Source organism: Sapajus apella, unplaced genomic scaffold (assembly GCF_009761245.1).
Source record: "Sapajus apella isolate SASKATOON/1434 unplaced genomic scaffold, GSC_monkey_1.0 scaffold63, whole genome shotgun sequence".
Taxonomy (NCBI): Eukaryota; Metazoa; Chordata; class Mammalia; order Primates; family Cebidae; genus Sapajus; species Sapajus apella.
In genome coordinates this window covers 8,207,484-8,227,193 of record NW_022437003.1, presented here as the reverse complement: position 1 = coordinate 8,227,193, position 19,710 = coordinate 8,207,484, and the positions used below count along the sequence as shown (strand labels likewise).

Sequence of the window (19,710 nt, the reverse complement as noted above, 5' to 3'; positions counted from 1 at the left end):
ATTGTCACTGTTTGGGGACACCATGAACCACACACCCAATATAAGGTAGTGACCTTAATCGATAAATGTTGTGTGTGTTCTGACTGCTCCAATGTTCTCTCTCCCTCCCCTCAGGCCTCCTTGGTGTCTCAGACACAAGAATATTGAAATTGCCTGGGCACGGTGGCTCATGTCTGTAATCTCAACACTTTGGGAGGCCGAGGTGGGTGGATCACAAGGTCAGGAGATCAAGACCATCCTGGCTAACACGGTGAAATTTTTTGTCTCTACTAAAAAGACAAAAAATTAGCCAAGTTTGGTGGCACACACCTGTAGTCCCAGCTACTCAGGAGGCTGAGGCACGAGAATCTCTTGAACCCGGGAGGTGGAGGTTGCAGTGAGCCAAGATCATGCCACTGCACATCCTCGGCGACAGAGTAAGACTCCATCCCAAAAGAATATTGAAATTAGGTCAGTTAATAACCCTAAAATAGCCTCTAAATATTCAAGTGAAGGGAAGAGTCACATACCATTCACTTTAAGAAAACTAGAAATGATTAAGCTTAGTGAGGAAGGCATGTTGAAAGCTGACATGTGTCGAAAGCCAGGCTTCTTGTGACTGAACAGTCAGCCAAGCTGTGAATGCAAAGGAAAGGATCTTGAAGAAAATTAAAAGTGCTACTCCAGGGAACTCACCAATGATAAGAAAGTGAAGCTGCCTTATTGCTGATATAGAGAAAGTTTGAGTGGTCTGGATAGAAGGTCACACCAGCCACAGCATTCTCGTAAGCCAAAGCCTAACCCAGATCAAGACCCTGACTCTCTTCAATTCTATGAAGGCTGAAAGAGGTGAGGGACTTGGAGAAGAAAAGTCTGAAGCTAGCAGAGGTTGGTTTGTGAGATTTAAGGAAAGAAATCTCCAAATACTGATGTAGAAGCTGTAGCACGTTATCCAGAAAATTTAAGATCATTGATGAAGGTGGCTACAGAGTTTTCAACGTAGACAAAACAGCCTTCTGTTTTGGAAGAAAATGCCATTTAAGACTTTCTTTCTTTCTTTTTTTTTTTGAGACAGAGTCTTGCTCTGTTGCCAGGCGCTAGGCTGGAGTACATTGGCGCAATCTTGGCTCACTGCAATCTCTGCCTCCTGGGTTCAAGCAATTCTCCTGCCTCAGCCTCCTAGTAGCTGGGACTACAGGCGCATGCCACCAAGCCCAGCTAATTTTTGTAATTTTTAGTAGAGACAGGGTTTCACCATGCTGGCCAGGATGCTCTCAAACTCTTGACCTCATGATCCACCCACCTTGGCCTCCCAAAGTGCTGGGATTACAGGCGTGAGCCACCGCGCCCGGCCCATTTAAGACTTTCATAGCTAGAGAGGAGAAGTCAGTGCCTGACTACAAGCTTCAAAGGATACGCTTATTCTCTTGTTAGGGGATGAGGCAGCTGGTGACTTTAGTTGAAGCCAATGCTCATTTACCATTCCAAAAATCCTAGAGCCCTTAAGAATTATGCTGAATCGACTCTGCCTGTGCTATAGAAATGGAAGAACAAATCCTGGATGAAAGCATATTTATTTACACCACAGGTTACTGAATATTTTAAGCCCACTGTTGAGACTTACTGCTCGGAAAAAAGGATTCCTTTCAAATTATTACTGCTCATTGACAATGTCCCTGGTCACTCACCTTGGAGCCCTGATGGACATATACAAGGAGATTCATGTTGTTTTCATGCCTGCTAACACAACACCCATTCTACAACCCATGGATCAAGGAGTAATTTTTATTTTCAAGTCTCATTATTTAAGTAATACATTCTGTAAGGCTATTATGCCACAGAAAGTGATTCCTCTGATGGATCTCCAAAAAGTAAATTGAAAACCTCCTGGAAAGGATTCACCATTGTGGATATCAGTAAGAACATTTGACTCATGGGAGGAGGTCAAAATGTCAACATGAAAAGGAGTATGGAAGAAGTTGATTCCAACCCCCATGGATGACTTGAAGGATTCAAGACTTCAGTGGAGGAAGTCACTGCAGGTGAGGTAGAAACAGCAAGAAAACCAGAATTAGAAATGGAGCCTGAAGATGTGACTGAATTGCTGCAATCTCGTGATCATACTTTAACAGATTAGGAGTTGTCTCTTACAGAGGAGCAAATAAAGTGTTTTCATGAGATGGAATCCACTCCTGATGAAGATGCTGTGAACATTGTTGAAATGACAACAAAGGATTTGAAATATTACATAAACTTCATTGATGCAGTGACAGGTTTGAGAGGACTGAGTTTAACTTTGAAAGTTCTATTGTGGGTAAAATACTCTCCAACAATGGTGCATACTACAGAGAACTCTTTCATGAAGAGTCAATAGATGTGGCGAGTGTCATTGCTGTCTAATTTTTAAAAGTTGCCACTGCCACCCCAGCTTTCAGCAACCACCTCCCTGATCAGTCAGTAGCCATCAATATAGAGGCAAGAGCCTTTACCGACAAAACGATTATGGTTCGATGAAGATGTTAGACATAGTGAACTTCAAATTTCTCTTCCAAAAGTCAGTATGTCAGTATGTTCAGCTCTCTTATTCTTTAATTCTCCATTTTAAAGTTTAACTTCCTTGCAGTTTCAGTAAAAACCTTTTCCACCAGTTCTAATCAGTAGTTCACAGCTGTTTCCCTGGTCCCCTGCTCCGTCCTGACTCAACCTGGTCACCTGATTTGGTCACCTGCCCTGGTCACCTGCTTTGAGTCACCCCTGGTCACCTGCTCAGACCTGTCCCATAACTGTCTTTCCTGCCAGACTACCCCACTCCACCACTCTCGTTCCTACCTCCACTCTTTTTAAAATAGCCAATCAGAATTAGCTTAGACCATGCGGTCTAACCCTAGCCAATAGGGAAACAAGACGGCAGTAGGGGCTACTTGCATCAGGAATAAGAACCCCTTCCTCTGCCTTGTCCAGGTGTGTGTTCGCCATTGCTCCATCTGTTAGACACATCCTTCTACAGAAGCAAATTGCCTTGCTGAGGAAACTTATATTTGAGTGATACTTCTTTTGCAAATTTTACCCCAAATTTACATATATGACTGTTAGCAGTTTTGAGCAATAAAGCATTTTTAAATTAAGTTATATACATTGGTTTTTTAAGGCAAAATATCAATGTATAATTAACAGACTACAGTATGGTGTAAGCATAACTTATATGCACTGGAAAACCAAAAAATTTGTGTGACTTGCTGTATTTCAATATTTGCTTTACTGCTATGGTCTATAAGTGGACCCAAAATGTCTCTGAGCGGCCAGGCACAGTGGCTCATGCCTATAATCCTAGCATTTTGGGAGGCCGAGGTGGGTGGATCCCCTGAGGTCAGGAGTTCAAGACCAGACTGACCAATATGGTGAAACCCGTCTCTACTAAAAATACAAAAATTAGGCAGACATGGTGGCAGGTGCAGGTAGTCCCAGCTAATTGGGAGGCTGAGGCAGGAGAACTGCCTGAACCCAGGAGGTGGAGCTTGCAGTGAGCTGAGATGGCGCCACTGCACTCCAACCTAGGCAACAGAGCAAGACTCTGTATCAAAAAGAAAAGAAAAAATATCTCTGAACTATGCCTGCGTCTAAAAAATTCTGAACTCTTCCTAACAGGCACTACAGAAATATAAGCCTGGCAAGGTGCGGTGGCTCATGCCTGTAACTCCAGCAATTTGAGAGGCCAAGACAGGTAGATTGCTTGAGCCCAGGAATTCAAGACAAGCCTGGGCAATATGACAAAACCCTGTATCTACAAAAAACACAAAAATTAGCCAGGTGTTGTGGTCCACACCTGCAATCCCAGCTACTCGAAAGGCTGAGGCAGGAAGATCACTTGAGGCCGGAAGGTCGAGGCTGCAGTGAGCTGAGATTGCACCACTGCGCTCCAGCCTGGGAGACAGAGGGAGACCCGCCTCAAAAATTAATTAATTAATTAATTAATTAATTAAAAGAGAAGAAAAGAGCCCAAGACTATAAGCCTGCTTGTAGAAATTCTGAGAAGAATTCGGGCCAAACAGGAGTTAAAATAAAGTAAGGGGAAATCAACTCCAAAGAGGCACATGAAACTCTGTCTCAGAAAGAGTTTGTTATTCTCTTCAGTTATTAAGGTGAACAAAAATCGTATCTTCTCTGTGCCCATATTCCTATACAACCCAGTTTCTGAAATTAGAATGACAGTTTATTGAAAAATATTGACATAATAAAGTGTTGATAACAAATACCTTAGAAAAGAACAGTATATTTGGAACACTATTAAAATTAAATTATGGGCAAGACATAAAAAGGACAAATATTGTATGATTCCATGAAGTCCCTAAAATAAGAAACTTCATAGAGACAGAGTGTGCAATAGAGGTTACTAGGGGCTGGGGGAGGGGAGAATGGAGTGTTACTGTCTGATGGATACAAAGCTTATGTTCGGGATGACGAAAAAGTTCTGGAAATAGATAGTGGAGATGATTGCACTATACTGGGAATGTACATTATGTCATTGAATAGTACACTTAAAAATGGTTAAAATGGGGACCAGGCACGGTGGCTCACGCCTGTAATCCCAGCACTTTGGGAGACTGAGATGGGCAGATCCCAGAGTCAGGAGATTGAGACCATCCTGGCCAACATGGTGAAATCCTGTCTCTAATGAAAATACAAAAATTTAGCTGGGTGCAGTGGCAGGCACCTGTAATCCCAGCTACACAGAGGCTGGGGCAGGAGAATCGCTTGAACCAAGGAGACAGAGGTCACAGTGAGCTGAGATCACACCACTGCACTCCAGCCTGGGCAACACAGCAAGACTCCGTCTCAAAAAAAAAAATGGTTAAAATGGTAAATGTTATGGTGTATGTGTCTGTGCACACACACTATATATTTATATATGTTTTAAAAATCAAATTAAGAACACTTTTAGAGTAGGGTATCTGATGGATAGCCTGGTCCTTGAGACACAGCGTGCTGTTGTGTGCTGGCTCTCCAAATGGGTGACAGTGGTACCAGGCATGGGAAGGGATGATACTGATGTGGCTGCTCACCAGGAAAGTCGAGGTCACCATGTCCATTTTTGCAAAGTGGGCACAGCTGCAGGTGAGCTATGCCTCTGAAAATCAGCATCAGCGTGGATGCCAAAGATTTACATGTTCTGATTTAAACGCATGGAGCAGATTTGATATTTTTGAGACTCTTAACAGTAGATCAATTTTGTAAAGCAGATAACCACTCTAAAACTGTTCAAGTTAATAAATACAGATTTGGGCCAAATTTACATAATATGTGCTTGTAGGTTCACTGGCCATGACCTTTGATAAACTGAACTTTCCCCTTTCACTAAATGTCATTCCAAATTCCAGGCAATCTTTGGAAGCAAACATTGCCTGTTGCCATGTGTCTTTTAGATAATAAACGTGGGTTCCACCAGATGGAAGCAGCAAAGTACTTGCCTTAAATATCTAGGGTTTCTGCTAGGTACTCACACCCAAACTGCATCTACTGTGAAGAATTAGTCGACTTTGCATGCTGACCCAACACAGGATGCTGGGCTCATACAAGTGGCTCATCTGATGGGCTCCCAGAGATGGCCAGCTGCCAGCAGTGCCATTTAGAAGAATTCTGGTCCTGAAGACAGATTACTGAAAATAATTTCTTTCCGTTCAACCTCTGCAAAATAGATTGGGTCCTTGTGGGCTTTTGTTTCCTTAAAAGCAGCAGTGTACTTGCTTAGCAAAGTGAACTTCAACCAGTGGAAGAAATACCTAGCAGATAGCCAGGCATGGTGGCATGCACCTGTAATCCCAGCTATTCAGGAGGCGGAGGCAGAAGAATCGCTTGAACACAGGAGGTGGAGATTGCAGTGAACTGAGATCACGCCACTGCACCCAGTCTGGGTGACAGATCGAACCTCCCCCAAAAAAAAAAAAAAAAAAAAAAAAAGGAAAGAAAATACCTAGTGGAGACTGGAAAACAACACAATAAAAGAGAGGTTCAATAGAGGGAGGGGGTGGTGGCTGACCACAGACAAAGGGCGACGGAGCCACGGTTTGAATCCCAGCTTTGCCATCTCCAAGTGGTGTCACACTCTTCAGTCCCAGTGACCTCCTCCATTATAATATTAATAACACAGAATTTAAATGCAAAACTTACACTCTCTACCTTTAAGATTTCCTGTGAGGATCAAATGAGATGAAACATGCACAGGCAAAACAGAGTCGCTCAAGAACTTAACCAGTTTATTTCTTCTTGAAAAAGGAAAATGTACAACACATGTTTCCAGAGTTTTGTTGAGGAAGCTTTGAAAAAAGACTCCACCAGTATTTACAGCGTATTCACCATACTAACGGTCTAGTTCCACTCCTCTGGGGAGCCCAGGATGGCGCAAGATATATCTACAAGATTAGGTGCGGTGGCACATGCCCGTAATCCCAGCACTTTCAGAGGCCAAGCAGGAGAATTGCTGGAATGCAGGGCTCCAGATCAGCCAGGGCTCCAGATCAGCCAGGGCAACATAGCAAGAACCCATCTCTACAGAAAAAAATTTAAAATGAGACAGGTATGGTGGCACATGCCTGTAATTCCAGAGCTTTGGGAAGCTGGGGTGGGAGGATCACCTGGACCCAGGAGTCCAAGGATGCAGTGAGCTATGATGACACCACTGCACTCCAGCCTGGGTGACAGAGTGAGACGCTGTCTCTTAAACAAAACAAAAATCAATATGTCTACAACTCTAGCGAATATAAAAAGCAGATAAGTAAATCCCTGCTAAGTGTGATTATGACCCTCTCCTATTCAACAACCTTCAGTGGCTCTCCATCACTTAAGAAGAAATGGGACTGGGCAGGTGCGGTGGTTCACGTGTGTAATCACGTGATTTGGGAGGCCGAGGCAGGTGGATCATGAGGCCAAGAGATTGAGACCATCCTGGCCAAGATGGTGAAACCCCATCTCTACTAAAAATACAAAAATTAGCCAGGCGTGGTAGTGGATGCCTATAATCCCAGCTACTCGGGAGGGTGAGGCAGGAGAATAGCTTGAACCCGGGAGGCGGATATTGCAGTGAGCCGAGATCGCGCCACTGCTCTCCAGCCTGGCGACAGAGTGAGAATCAGTCTCAAAAAAAGGGGGGGGATGGTTAATTCCATTTTCTCATCTGTAAAATGGGGATAGCTATGTTAAAGGGAGTTGTAATCAGAGCTAATTTATGTAAAGCCCCAACCACAGAATCTGATATATGGTACCACTCAACGAATAGTTCACACTCACTGTTAACATTATTATGAAATCAGACAATCTTCCTCACAGTCTCCCATTGTTCCACCTCACACACCTTAATCCTGGGCCCAAACTGGTCCGCAGCTTTCCTCCAATATGCTCTGCCCTCTCCATTCTCCATGCCTTTGGGCACAGGTCCTCCCGTCTGGAAAGCCTTGCTCCCAGCTCTGGCAGGTGGAATCCTGGCCATTGTTCCAGGTCAGCTCCGATGCTCCCTCCAAGTCCTCACCGCTCCCGAATCAGACTAAATATCCTCCTCCTTTGTGTTCTCACAGCATTGCTTCACCTTCTCTAGCTGGGTTCACCTGCATGTTTCAGCTCCGCTAACAGTATAAATTCCTCAACCAAGTTTGTAGGAAGGCATGAAGAATAAACACTGGAAAAATTTTACTCCAAACTGAGTAACTCATGGAATTCCATGAAAGTGATACGATAATAACAGCTACCATTTTTTGAAAGCTTTATGTGCATCAAGACTAATTTAGTTTTTACAGCAATTCTGATCGATGCTGTTTTATTTTTCTTATTTCATGGACTGATAAACTGAGACCCAAAGAGTTTAAGTCAATTGCTCAACATTACACAGCTATTAAGTAGAAGTTCTGTATTCAAACCCAGGAAGTTTGCCTCAAGAACCTATACTTTTTGGCCGGGCACAGTGGCTCACACCTGTAATCCCAGCATTTTGGGAGGCCAAGGCAGGTGGATCACAAGGGAGGAGTTTAAGACCATCCTGGCCAACATGGTGAAACCCCATCTCTACTAAAACTACAAAAATTAATTGGGTGTGGTGGAGGGTGCCTGTAATCCTGTAGTCCCAGCTACTTGGGAAGCTAAAGCAGGAGAATCACTTGAACCAGGGAGTTGGAGGTTGCAGTGAGCCGAGATCATGCCACTGCACTCCAGCCTGGTGACAGAGGAGTAAGACTCCATCTCAAAAAAAAAAAAAAAAAAGAACCTACATTTTCAACACAGCATATTGTTTCCCAGCAGCATTGTAACTATATATTGTATACCTAAGAAAACACGTGTCGGATGTTATCCGTTGTCTCAGGACTAGATTTTAAAACTTTGAGATCTGGAAATTGAATATACAACATAGCAACTATGATTAATAATGCTGTATTTTACACTTAAAGTTTGCTGAGAGTAAATGTTAAAATTCTCACCATGCAAGAAAAAAATTACTGTGTGAGGTGATGAAAGTATTAACTAACTTAATGATAATAAACATTTCACAATATAAATGTATATCAAAGCATTGTGTTCCACACCAATTTTACTTGTCGATCATACCTCAATAATGCTGGAAAAATAAAATAAGGCCAGGTGTGGTGGCTCACACCTGTCATCCCAGCACTTTGGGAGGGCAAGGCGGGTGGATTGCCTGAGGTCAGGAGATTGAGATCATCCTGGACAATATGATGAAACCCCGTCTCTACTAAAAATACAAAAATTAGCTGTGCATGGTGACACATGCCTGTAATCCCAGATACTCAGGAGGCTGAGGCAGAGGAATCACTTGAGCCCGGGAGATGGAGTTTGCAGTGAGCCGAGATTGTGCCACTGCACTCCAACCTGGGAAACAAGAACAAAACCCGTCTCAAAAATAAAATAAAATTTTTCGATGCATCAAGGTACTCTGGTCTGTATGTAGATCCTTAAGATTTCAGGAATAGTTCGCTTCTCTTTTATATCCTTCCTAATTGAAACGACTGTTGCTTACAGATACTTCCTTTCCTGCTAGCCAACACCAGGCAACCTTGGAGAGGGTACAGCCACAATATCACCACACGGACCCATATACGTAGTCTGCAGAGGGCAGTTCAACGTGAGCACCTACTATACTGAAAGGCACCTTATGTTGTAATGAACAGCGTCATAGTCTAATTGCCTTCCTGAGTTTTTGTCACTAGGATTATTCAGGATGCTTCTGAGTGCTGGCTCTCACAAAAGAGCAATACGCTATAGTCAGTACCTCCTGATGAATGAACTGGGACAGTCACCAAAAAAGCTTGCAACCCCATGGCTAGTGCAACAGAGAATAGCTAAAGGGAAACTGGGAGTCTGCCTTCATTCAACTTAGCCATGGTATATTTCATGTTGGATCTTGTCAACAGCTGAAGGGTCAGGTTTGCATTCATTTAAATGAATGCAAAGATCAAGACAGATAAATAAGAAATCCAGCTAAGGAGCTAGGCGTGGTGGCTCACACCTGTAATCCCAGCACTTTGGGAGTCCAAGGCAGGCAGATCATGAGGTCAAGAGATGGAGACCATCCTGGCCAACATGGTGAAAGCCCGTCTCTACTAAAAATACAAACATTAGCTGGGCGTGGTGGCACATGCCTGTAGTCCCAGTTACTTGGGAGACTGAGGCAAGAGAATCGCTTGAAACTGGGAGGCAGAGGTTGCAGTGAACCAAGATCACACCACTGCACTCCAGGCTGGCCACAGAGTGAGACCTCGTCTTAAAAGAAAAGGAAAGAAAAGAAAAGAAATTCAGCTAAGTTTCTTTACTCTGCAAAGCAGACAAGGATCAACTTACATGAAATGCTGAAAAGTGATGTGGGTATTTGATGTGTCCAAGTCAGCAGTCAATCAATACATGTTGGTGACTGACTGATTTCTTAATTAGTCAATCCAATGATAGCTCACCTTTTGTCATCATTTTATAAACAAGAAAACTGAAGGCTGGGCAGGGATATCATGCAAAAAACAAAAAAAAAAAAGCGACAAATCTCAAACAAAATATTCTTTTAAAAGATGTGAGTAGCAGGCCTCACACACTAATCTTCACAAAATTCCATTCTGAATTCCTTGTCACAAGTGTAAATGATGATTTTCTTTTTAGTGGCATTTTTGACATGTAATATTAAAAAGCACCCGATTCCTTCTTTTGAAAAGAACTTTTGAGGAGCCAAATTAATTTTGGAGATGACTTTTCATTTTATTTAAGCCAAGTTATTTTTTTCTCTTTTGGTATTTTAGCCAAACAGAATTCTTAGAAATGAAAAAAAAAAAAATAGGAACAAGTATATTCCTAGAGCAAAGTAGCCTTTCAGAATTGAAAATGTTACATCAACCCTTTAATGTTACCCAGTCTTGGCTTTTTAAATTCCCTTAAGAAAAAAATACCAGAGATTCAAAAAATGTGGCCAGAACTGGATGTGTCATTTATTTGGATTTCTGATTTGGCCGACATGATTATGACATAAAACAGTTAAAAAAGCAATTTTTAGTCATCGCAGGCACCTGTAGTCCCAGCTACTCGGGAAGCTGAGGCAGAAGAATTGCTTGAAACTGGGAGGCGGAGGTTGCAGTGAGCCGAGATCATGCCACTGCACTCCAGCCTGGGTGACAGGGCGAGACTCTATCTCAAAAATAAATTAAAAAAAAAAGAAAAGCAATTTTTAGTAACTTTATAAATATGGTTTACAGCGAAGCTGAAGCAATTCTATCTGATGTTAGAATTTTCTAATGCCAAAGATATACTCCAGTAGTTTGATTTAGATGATGTGAGGCTGAATCCAACTATTATTGTAAAAACTGTTTAACCAAAAACATCTATTTTTGTAATTTTATGAAATAATAATTATCCAAAAACATTTCTAATACCTTACCTGAAGGATTATTTGGATATTTCTAAATGTGCTCTTTTCTTTCTTCTTACTTTGTAAATGTTTATTAAACTATATTATATGCAGGAATGGGCTTAACACTTGAAATACCAGGTTTAAAATAAGCCAATTTCTGCCTTCACGAATCATTTACCAAGATAGCTACATGAACAAAGAATTGCAATATAATAGTGGTAACACAGCAAGAGGAGAATTTCTTTTTGCCCCCCCCTTGAGATAGGGTCTATCTGTCACTCAGGCTGGAGTGGAATGGTGCCATCTTTGCTCACTGCAGCCTCAATCTCCCTGGCTATAATGATCCTCCAGCCTCAACCTCCCAAGTAGCTAAGACTACAGGCAGAGGCTACCATGCCTAGCTAATTTTTGTATTTTTTTGGAGAGACAAGATCTCACTATGTTGCCCAGGCTAGTCTAGAACTCCTGGGCTCAAGCAATCCTCTTACCTCAGCCTCGAAGTGCTGACATTACCGATGTGAGCCACCATGCCAGGCCAGGAATTTCAAGGGCTCAACAAATGAGTAGGAGTTCACCAGGCAGAGACCAAGAGCCTCATGAGAGAAGAATCAACATGAACAGGTGCATAGTTATTAAATACACAGTGCGTTTAGGAAGAAAAAAAACATTATATGGAGAGATGGAAGGGATGGGAGTCCGTGGGAGATGAGATTTAAATGGTAAGTTGATAAGGAATTCCTAGGGGCCTTAGATGCCATGCAGTGAAATTCACATTTTATCTTATCAGGAACAGAAAGCTAACAAAATCCTTTCAATTATTCCCTTTACTTCACTATATTCATTTGCTACCAAAGAGGTATTAACACACACACACACACAAATTGCCCTAATATTAAAAATACTTTCATTCTTGTTTTATTTATTTCTAACCTTTGTGGATAGGCATAGATTTTTGTCATTGCTTTGTAATAAAATGTGTTTACACAATTTTGAAACATGAATTTTATACTTAACATATGTTGAGTTTAGCCGAAAGCTGCCTTCTTCCATATTTTAGGTTTGGCCTAAAGGTTTCTCTGCACACAGTGAACTGTAACCTATCTGGATGTGTAAACAGGCTGTAACCTATTCTTGTACCAATCTCTGAGTTTTGGCCAATCACAGGCAGCCAATCAATTGTTCAAACCCTGTTCAAATAAGGCAAACACTGAGCTGAAACCAATCTGGCTGTTTCTGTACCCCACTTCTGTTTTCTGTCCATCATTTTCCCTTTTCTGTCTATAGATCGTCTCCAGCTACACAGCAGCCTGTCAGAGTTGCCCTGAATCTATTCTGGTTGGAGAGGAAGGGAGCAGGGAGGAGCTGCCTGCTTTGCAAATAGTTCTTTGCTGAATTCAACTCTGTGCAATTTGATTTGTCTAAAGTTTTGCTTTTAACACATTAGATTACGAGCACTTTTCCAGATTTCCACATACCACCAAGGGGTTTCAAGTATAGGAGTAATTCAATCAGACCCTCTCTTTCATAAGATAATTCTCAGAAGAGTAGAATAACTGGAACACAGAAAGAAAAGACTTTAGGCAAGGGAACTCTTGGAAGCTGCTGCAGCAGTCCAGGCAAGTGATGCTGAAGGCCTGCAACAGAACAGGGGCCTGGGAGAGGAGAAGAATGGGTAAACGATCATCTTTCAGTGGCAGAGCTCCACCATATGAGCTGGGGATGAAGCAGACGAAGAGGAGGTGTCCAGTATCAAGGAATGGTGGGCCAGTGACCCTGGAGCCCATAACTGGAGTCCATAAATGTAGGACAATGACAAGATCAGATTTAGATGCAAGTTGAAGACGCCTATGTGATATCCAATTGGAGTCATGTGAGAGGAAGTTGGAAATCACTGAGCTTAAACACGGAAGAGAAGGGGACAGAAATACCAGTTGTGTGTGCAGAGTTGATGAGGACATCATGATGGTACATCTGCCTTCAGGGAAAGCACGTGCAGTAACAAACCCTAGGTCACTGCTTTTCCTTCTTACTCTAGCAGCATGCACGTGTGCCAGTTTAATTCCGATTTCTTTTGATGCATGGCAAATGCCTCCCTTCAAAGCGCTCAAATTGTCACTAAAGAAGGGGACCTGCCATGTAAATCAGCATCTGTTTTGATGATGCCTGTTAGAAAAAAGTACATTGCATTTCCTGAATGGGTGTGGTTTTACTCACTGCTATACAAAACCACACAGCTTCTCTGAGGGACTCATGCAATGATTAGCCTGCGATAGTGTCAGCTAGAGGAGCGAGTCAGAACACATTTAACAGAAGGCATTTTGGGTGCTGCTTTACAGAACACTGCCTTAAGTACCTGAAGGGAACGACACTCCTCTGAGCTGGAAAGCACCTGCGGAGCTTCCTAACCATGGTCTTTAGAGCGGGTACTGGGCTGGCGCTTCTCCTATTTACATCTGTTCCATAAGCAGTGCCTATGGTTTAGGTGGTCCTTTGAAATCACGCACCTCTCAAGGCTGCCTCATGATAAATGATACAAGTGACATAGTTTCTAACTAGGCAAATGATCTTTTAGAATCGATTTTTCTGTTTTCCTATCATGGATGGCTACTCACAGGGACATATTCCATGTTCCACTAAAGACCTCCAAAACAGAAATGCCAGCGTCTGGAATTTTGCTAAAATCCTGTACTCTATAATAAAAAAATCTTGTCCCTCATTATTCCTCCACCTGACATTCTTTTAAACAAAGGCTCAAAGTCAATCATGCAGACAACTGCACCTTTCTCTTCTGTAGCTGACAACCTGGCTCTTGCTTTCTGCATCACAAAAACAGCCCTCCCCCCATCAGATGGAAAGAAGCTATGCAGAAGAAAATCTTCTAGCGTCTCCATGAAGCACATATTAAGAGCCTAATGTGCCCTTACCATTGCTTCGGCAATGTGTGCTTTCTCCCTTCACTTAGATGAGAATTTGAGAAGAATCCATCCGGTAATACCTCTCTGCCTGCCAAACCTTCTTTAGTGAAACTGAACAGAGACCTGGGAGAAGGAAGATCCTTCCCCAACACTGTGATTAAAGGTGCTTGCTTTTTCACATGAACTAAATTGAGGATTGCCAAAACTTAAACTGCGAACTCAGCAACAACCAGCAAAAGAGAGAAAAAGTCATCAAACAAATTTGTTAATGCATTTGGTAGTGGTTAGGTTAACGGCTAATATATGTCCTGATGACCACGCTTGCTCCTTTTTTTTTTTTTTTTTTTTTTTTTTTTTGAGATGGAGTCTCGCTCTGCCACCCGGGCTGGTGTGCAATGGTGCAACTCCATTACTTGGCTCACTGCAACTTCCGCCTCCCGGGTTCAAGCGATTCTCCTGCCTCAGCCTCCCAAGTAACTGGGACTACAGGTGTGTGCCACCACGCCCAGCTAATTTTTTGTATTTTTAATAGAGATGGGGTTTCACCATGTTGGCCAGAGTGGTCTTGATCTCTTAATCTCATGATCCGCCCACCTCGGCCTCCCAAAGTGCTGGGATTATAGGTGTGAGCCACCACGGCCAGCCCATGCTTGTTCCTTTCTAGGCTAGCTAAGCTTCTAGGAGTTCTTCTGTTTGGATTCCAACTTGAATATTCAGATCCACCTACCAGGGCTGGAGCCAACAGCAAGGGTATTCAGAAGGTACACCAGAAGCAGAAACGCCCTACAAATCTCTCCTGGATCATTTGAGGCCAGGCATACCCTTGCTAGAGCAGGAGGCAGAGGGAAGGAGAGGGCCACGTGTCACCACTGCAGTCTGCCAACATTGGATTCAAATCCTGAATCCACCACTGTGCACTGAGTGTGCTTTGATGTGCGTCTACTAGAGCTAAACTTGATCCTTTTCAGCGGTGGGACCACCCTTCTGCCACCAAAACTGACAACCTGCGAGGCCTAACAGCTGAAAGAAATACCACTCAGAATAAGCTGCCAAGGGCAGCAGGTGTGGCTTTGGGAGCCAAGGATAAAACTTCTAGGTTAGCACAGTCCTGTTCCACCCTCAGATCTTTCCCCCAGCCTGCTGCTGCAGCCCAGTTCCTCAGAGCTGACATCCTGCGCTCCCAAACTTAGTCAGGGGCTCCTGTCACTCCCACCGACAGAGTCAGTGGTTAAAGATAAAGAGACAACAAAAGATTTCCAAAAGAGCCTCTGCCCTAGGGAACACTTTAAGTATTTAGAAGAAAGTGGGTCTCTAAAAGGTTCAGAGAATATGCCAACCTTACATCCTGAAAAGGCTGGGCAATTGACAAGGGATTGCGACCCTCATGGCATGAGGTTGCTTAGATCAACAAGCACATATTTCCTGAACACCTACCACAGGCTCAGACCTGGACCCTATTCTGTGGGAGAGGAGGCAAAGAGGAGGATGCACAATTAGTTTCAGACGATTATTATCAAACTTCAGTGTGCAAAGGTTAACTTTTCCTGGGTTCTACATCCCCAGAACTTCTGATTCATAAGCCTGGTGTTCTCAATCAGTAACTTGAATAAACACATCCAGGTGATTTGAAAGCAGGGGGTGCTGGGATTAGAGGACCGTTGGGAAACACTGGTCTGTGATTTGATTCCTGCCCTGAAGCCATGTGCCACCCACGTGTAATCGTGCTGATGGCAAACAGTCACAGAGTAATGCACAGCGTACATTCGGTAAGATGCCTTCTGTAAGGCCCTAAATGTGAGAGAAGTTCAAACAGAGACTACTCAGTGAAGTCCTAAGGATTCAGGGAAGACTTTGTGAGTGACAGCCAGGACTTGCAGTGAGGCAGAACTTTGATAGAGACTGTCCCAAGCAATTGCCTTAATCAAACCCCCTGATTCAGTGTGACAAGGTGGCCATGGCATACAACATACATGGAGATGAGGATACAGGATAGAAGACCACCAGCAAACAGGTAAAGAGGCTTCCTATGTTGATTACAGGGAGGAGACTGTCACCAGGAGAATCACCAAACTGGCACTTCCAGGTGACATTATGCTTTCATTTGTTTTCTACCACATTCATGTGGTTTCCTGCACTTCATAATTTAATATTTGTAACAGAAAAAATGTTGTTATGAAACCCCAATAGTGCACCACTTGAAGGCAGAAAGCCAGCTGATATCTGAGCATCATTTCTGAAGCTCTGCTTTAGCAAGAGGAGGTTTAGTAAGAAAGAACAATACTAACTGCTGTTCAATGTAAAACAAAGTGTGGGGATTCACAGGGTTAACTGGCTGGCAGATCCAGTAACACAATGATGGCAAGCACAGATGAGGAAAAGGTCAGATCCCCTAAAGAAAAACAAAGGACAGTAATTCAAAAGAAGCCTGTCTCGCTTATTTGGATCTAATATTCAGGTCGGGCACAGTGGTGCATGCCTGTAATCCCAGCACTTTGCGAGGCCAAGGCAAGATGATTGCTAGAGCCCAGGAGTTCCAGACCAGTCTGGACAACATAGCGAGACCTCGTCGCTACAAAAAATTTAAAAATTAGCCAGGCATGGTAGCGCATGTCTGTAGTCTCAGCTACTAGTCTGTGATGATCTGATTCCTGCCCTGAAGCTCTGTGCATACCTCATGGGGTGATGGCAAACACTCACAGAGCAATGCATAGCAGTGCATTTTATATGATTGCGGGCCCTAAATGAGATAGAAGTTCATAAAGAGAGACCAGTCAGCGAAGTCCTAGAAATTCAGCGAAGACTTTATGAATGAGAGCCAGGATAGACCCAGTGTCCTACAGTCCCAATACGAGCTGTGGTTGCGCCACTGCACTCCAGCCTGGGCAACAGAGAGAGAGAGAGACCCTGTTTCAAAAAAATAAATAACAATAAAAATCAAATAAGTAAAAATGAATATAATGTTCATAAAGCACTGTGCCACTTAAAATGTTGCAAGGAAATAAATTTTTTACTGCAGGCCAGATGTGGTGGCTCATGCCTGTAATCCCAGCACTTTGGGAGGCCGAGGGGGGTGGATCACAAGGTCAGGAAATTGAGATCATCCTGGCCAACATGGTGAAATCCCATCTCTATTAAAAATACAAAAATTGGCCGGGTGCAAAATGGCACACACCTGTAATCCCAGAACTCTGGGAGGCCTAGGCAAGCGGATCACGATTGAGATCGAGACCAGCCTGGCCAACATGGTGAAACTCCATCTCTACTAAAAATGCTAAAATGAGCTGGGCGTGGTGGCGCACGCCTGTAGTCCCAGCTACTTGGGAGGCTGAGGCGAGAGAATCCTTTTAATCCAGGAAGCAGAGGTTGTAGTAAGCCGAGATCGCGCCGCTGAACTCTAGCCTAGTGACAGAACAAGACTCCATCTCAAAAAAAACAAAAAACAAAAATTTAGGGTGTGGTGGCCCATGCGTATAGTACCAGCTACTTGGGAGACTGAGGCAGGAGAATTGCTTGAACCCGGGAGGTGGAGGTTGCAGTGAGCCAAGATCACATCACTGCACTCCAGCCTGGTGACAGAGTGAGACTTCCTCTCAAAAAAAAAAAAAATTATTTACTTCAGATGCCGAAAGTCCTGTTAGACCAAAGGGCTGGCTGTCAAATGGGCAAATGGGGCCAGAAGGGACCCCTGGGGACCTGGCTCCTTTCCTCCACACTGGCTGAGACAGTGAGCCCCTCTGCAAATGGCCTGCCCAGGCCACAGAAAAATTCTGTTCAGCAAAAACTGAAGTGGATAATTATTTAATTAATTGCATTAGAGGAAACTGAATTATAAATCTGCAAGAGACCTTGGAGATCATTTAGGCACATACATTTTTAAAGGCAAGTCATTCCAAGATGATGAGTAAGTTCTCCAAGTTGATCAACACAGGTGGGGCAGACCAGGGCTTCAATTTGAGGATTCTGCTTCCAGGTAATACCACGAACAGGACTGATAAAATATCCTTGGAAGTCCACATTATTCTGGTGCATGGTCTGGATATGTTTTTATCATTTATTTGTAGTTTAGAATGTTTTGAATCCAACCCCCAGATTAAGACTTTCATTCAAGGTCCCATGTATAGTTAAAGGTCACTCAGTAAATGTCTGCTGAACAGGACTTGGAAATCCCCATCATTGCTCACCTTGCCCATCACAATAGTCACAGGGATATGCTCTGAGAAATGCATCGTTAGGTGACCTTGTTACTGTGCAACATCACAAGCACTTACGCAGGCCTGGATGGTACACGCCTCGGCTATATGGTACAGCCGATTGCGCCTAGGCTACAAACCTGGACAGCATGCTAGAGCAGTGAATACCGTAGGCAAGCGTAACACATGGTAGGTATCTATGCCTCTAAGCACATCTATACGTAGTAAACGTACAACAAAAATGTGGTATTATGATCTTATAAGACCACTGTAACATGTGTGATCTGTCATTGACTGAAACTTCATTATGTGGCACATGACTGTATATGATCAGAGACAAAAACCTTGCCAAATAAATCGAATGTACTTCCTCTCGTGATGAATCCCTTCTGCTTTCAGCTACAATGGGGTATCTGAAAGATGTCGTTTGTTTGCTGTTTGTGTGTTTAGTTGTTTGGGTTTGTTTCGTTTTTGCTTTTGTTCTTTTTTCTAACCACAAATGCATTCTATTCAGATCATACTATTCTGCAAGTTTCAGAAACAAATACACTAAGTAAATGTGGTTCCTCTCTTGGCGCGCTGTCACTAGAACAACGTTTTCTCAAATGTCCTGTTCTTTGGGATGCAGAGAAACGGCAATGCACCTGAAGAAGTCCTGGTATACCAATGAAGTGATGCCTAATGATATTTAAAGCTGAAAGATGTCAAGTCCTTTGGATGACTTACCAAAAACTATTTGTGTTTCAAGACCATCCGCGTAGGCTGAAATCCACTCTTTCTCTCTTGTTTCTGGTCTGCAACAGCACTACGTTTGAGGCTTCAAAATAGACTCTTTCACTATGCTCTGGGATGCTGCAGTGAAACAAAACAAAACACCAAGTCAGAATGAAAATGCCACTTCAAGCAGCTAGTGGATATTCAGGGGGAAATACCTGGCCTTTCTCAAATGTACATTTCATAACCTCAAACAAGCATGTTAATTATCAGGATGAAGCTATCTCACTTCTTATCTACATAAGGTACCCTAAAATACTGGAGGTGGGGTGTGGGAAGGAAAAAAAAGAAAGAAAGAAAACAAGCACAACACCGGGGGAGGCAGCAGGTCTTGAAAATCAGGATATACACCAGTGGGAATATGCTCGCAAAATTTCAAGTTTATCGATTGAAAGATGTGAATAAAGAAAAATTCATTACATTTAAGTGATTAAAGACTGATGTGCAGTATCAAGGGCACGAAGTGAAGAAAGTCAGTTTCAGATGAAAGACTCAGACTGATTAACTGATGTTAATACTTTTTAAATAAAGAGCTATTAGGATGGAACAAAAAAGATAAAGCATGAGAGAGAGAACATTTTCCATTTTGCTCTGTAAGTAGGTAACGGGGTGGGTTTCCCTTGTATGTTTCTTGATAAATTGATAAATACTTTCTCCACACAAGCTGAAAAGCAGTAGTTACTTTACACACTGAATATGAAATGAATGTTTAAAATATGCATGCCTCTTTACCCCCACTCGGAGCAGCTGATAAAGCCTACACACATTAGAACCTCTTGTGACAAGGTCACTCTGAAAAGTTCCTTTCTGCCTTGTGAGCTTTTTTTTTTTTTAATCCATAAACTCATAATTATTTTATTCTTGAAGGTACATAGTAGAGATATATATTTATGGGTATATGAGATAACTTTGATATAGGTATCCAGTAAGTAGTAATCACATCATGAAGAATGGGGTATTCATCCCC

The 19,710-nt window shown here is 42.8% G+C and overlaps 1 protein-coding gene across 5 annotated transcripts in view; it reads right to left on the bottom strand.

The window, feature by feature from the left end:
* Window positions 1–19,710, bottom strand: part of ATXN1 (ataxin 1) — a 455,843-nt gene that overhangs the window by 331,909 nt on the left and 104,224 nt on the right. For all 5 annotated transcript variants that reach the window (XM_032247759.1, XM_032247765.1, XM_032247757.1 and 2 more), the window contains one exon: window positions 18,696–18,821. The gene's annotated coding sequence lies outside the window, so the exon portion shown is untranslated. The remainder of the gene's footprint in view (window positions 1–18,695; window positions 18,822–19,710) is intronic.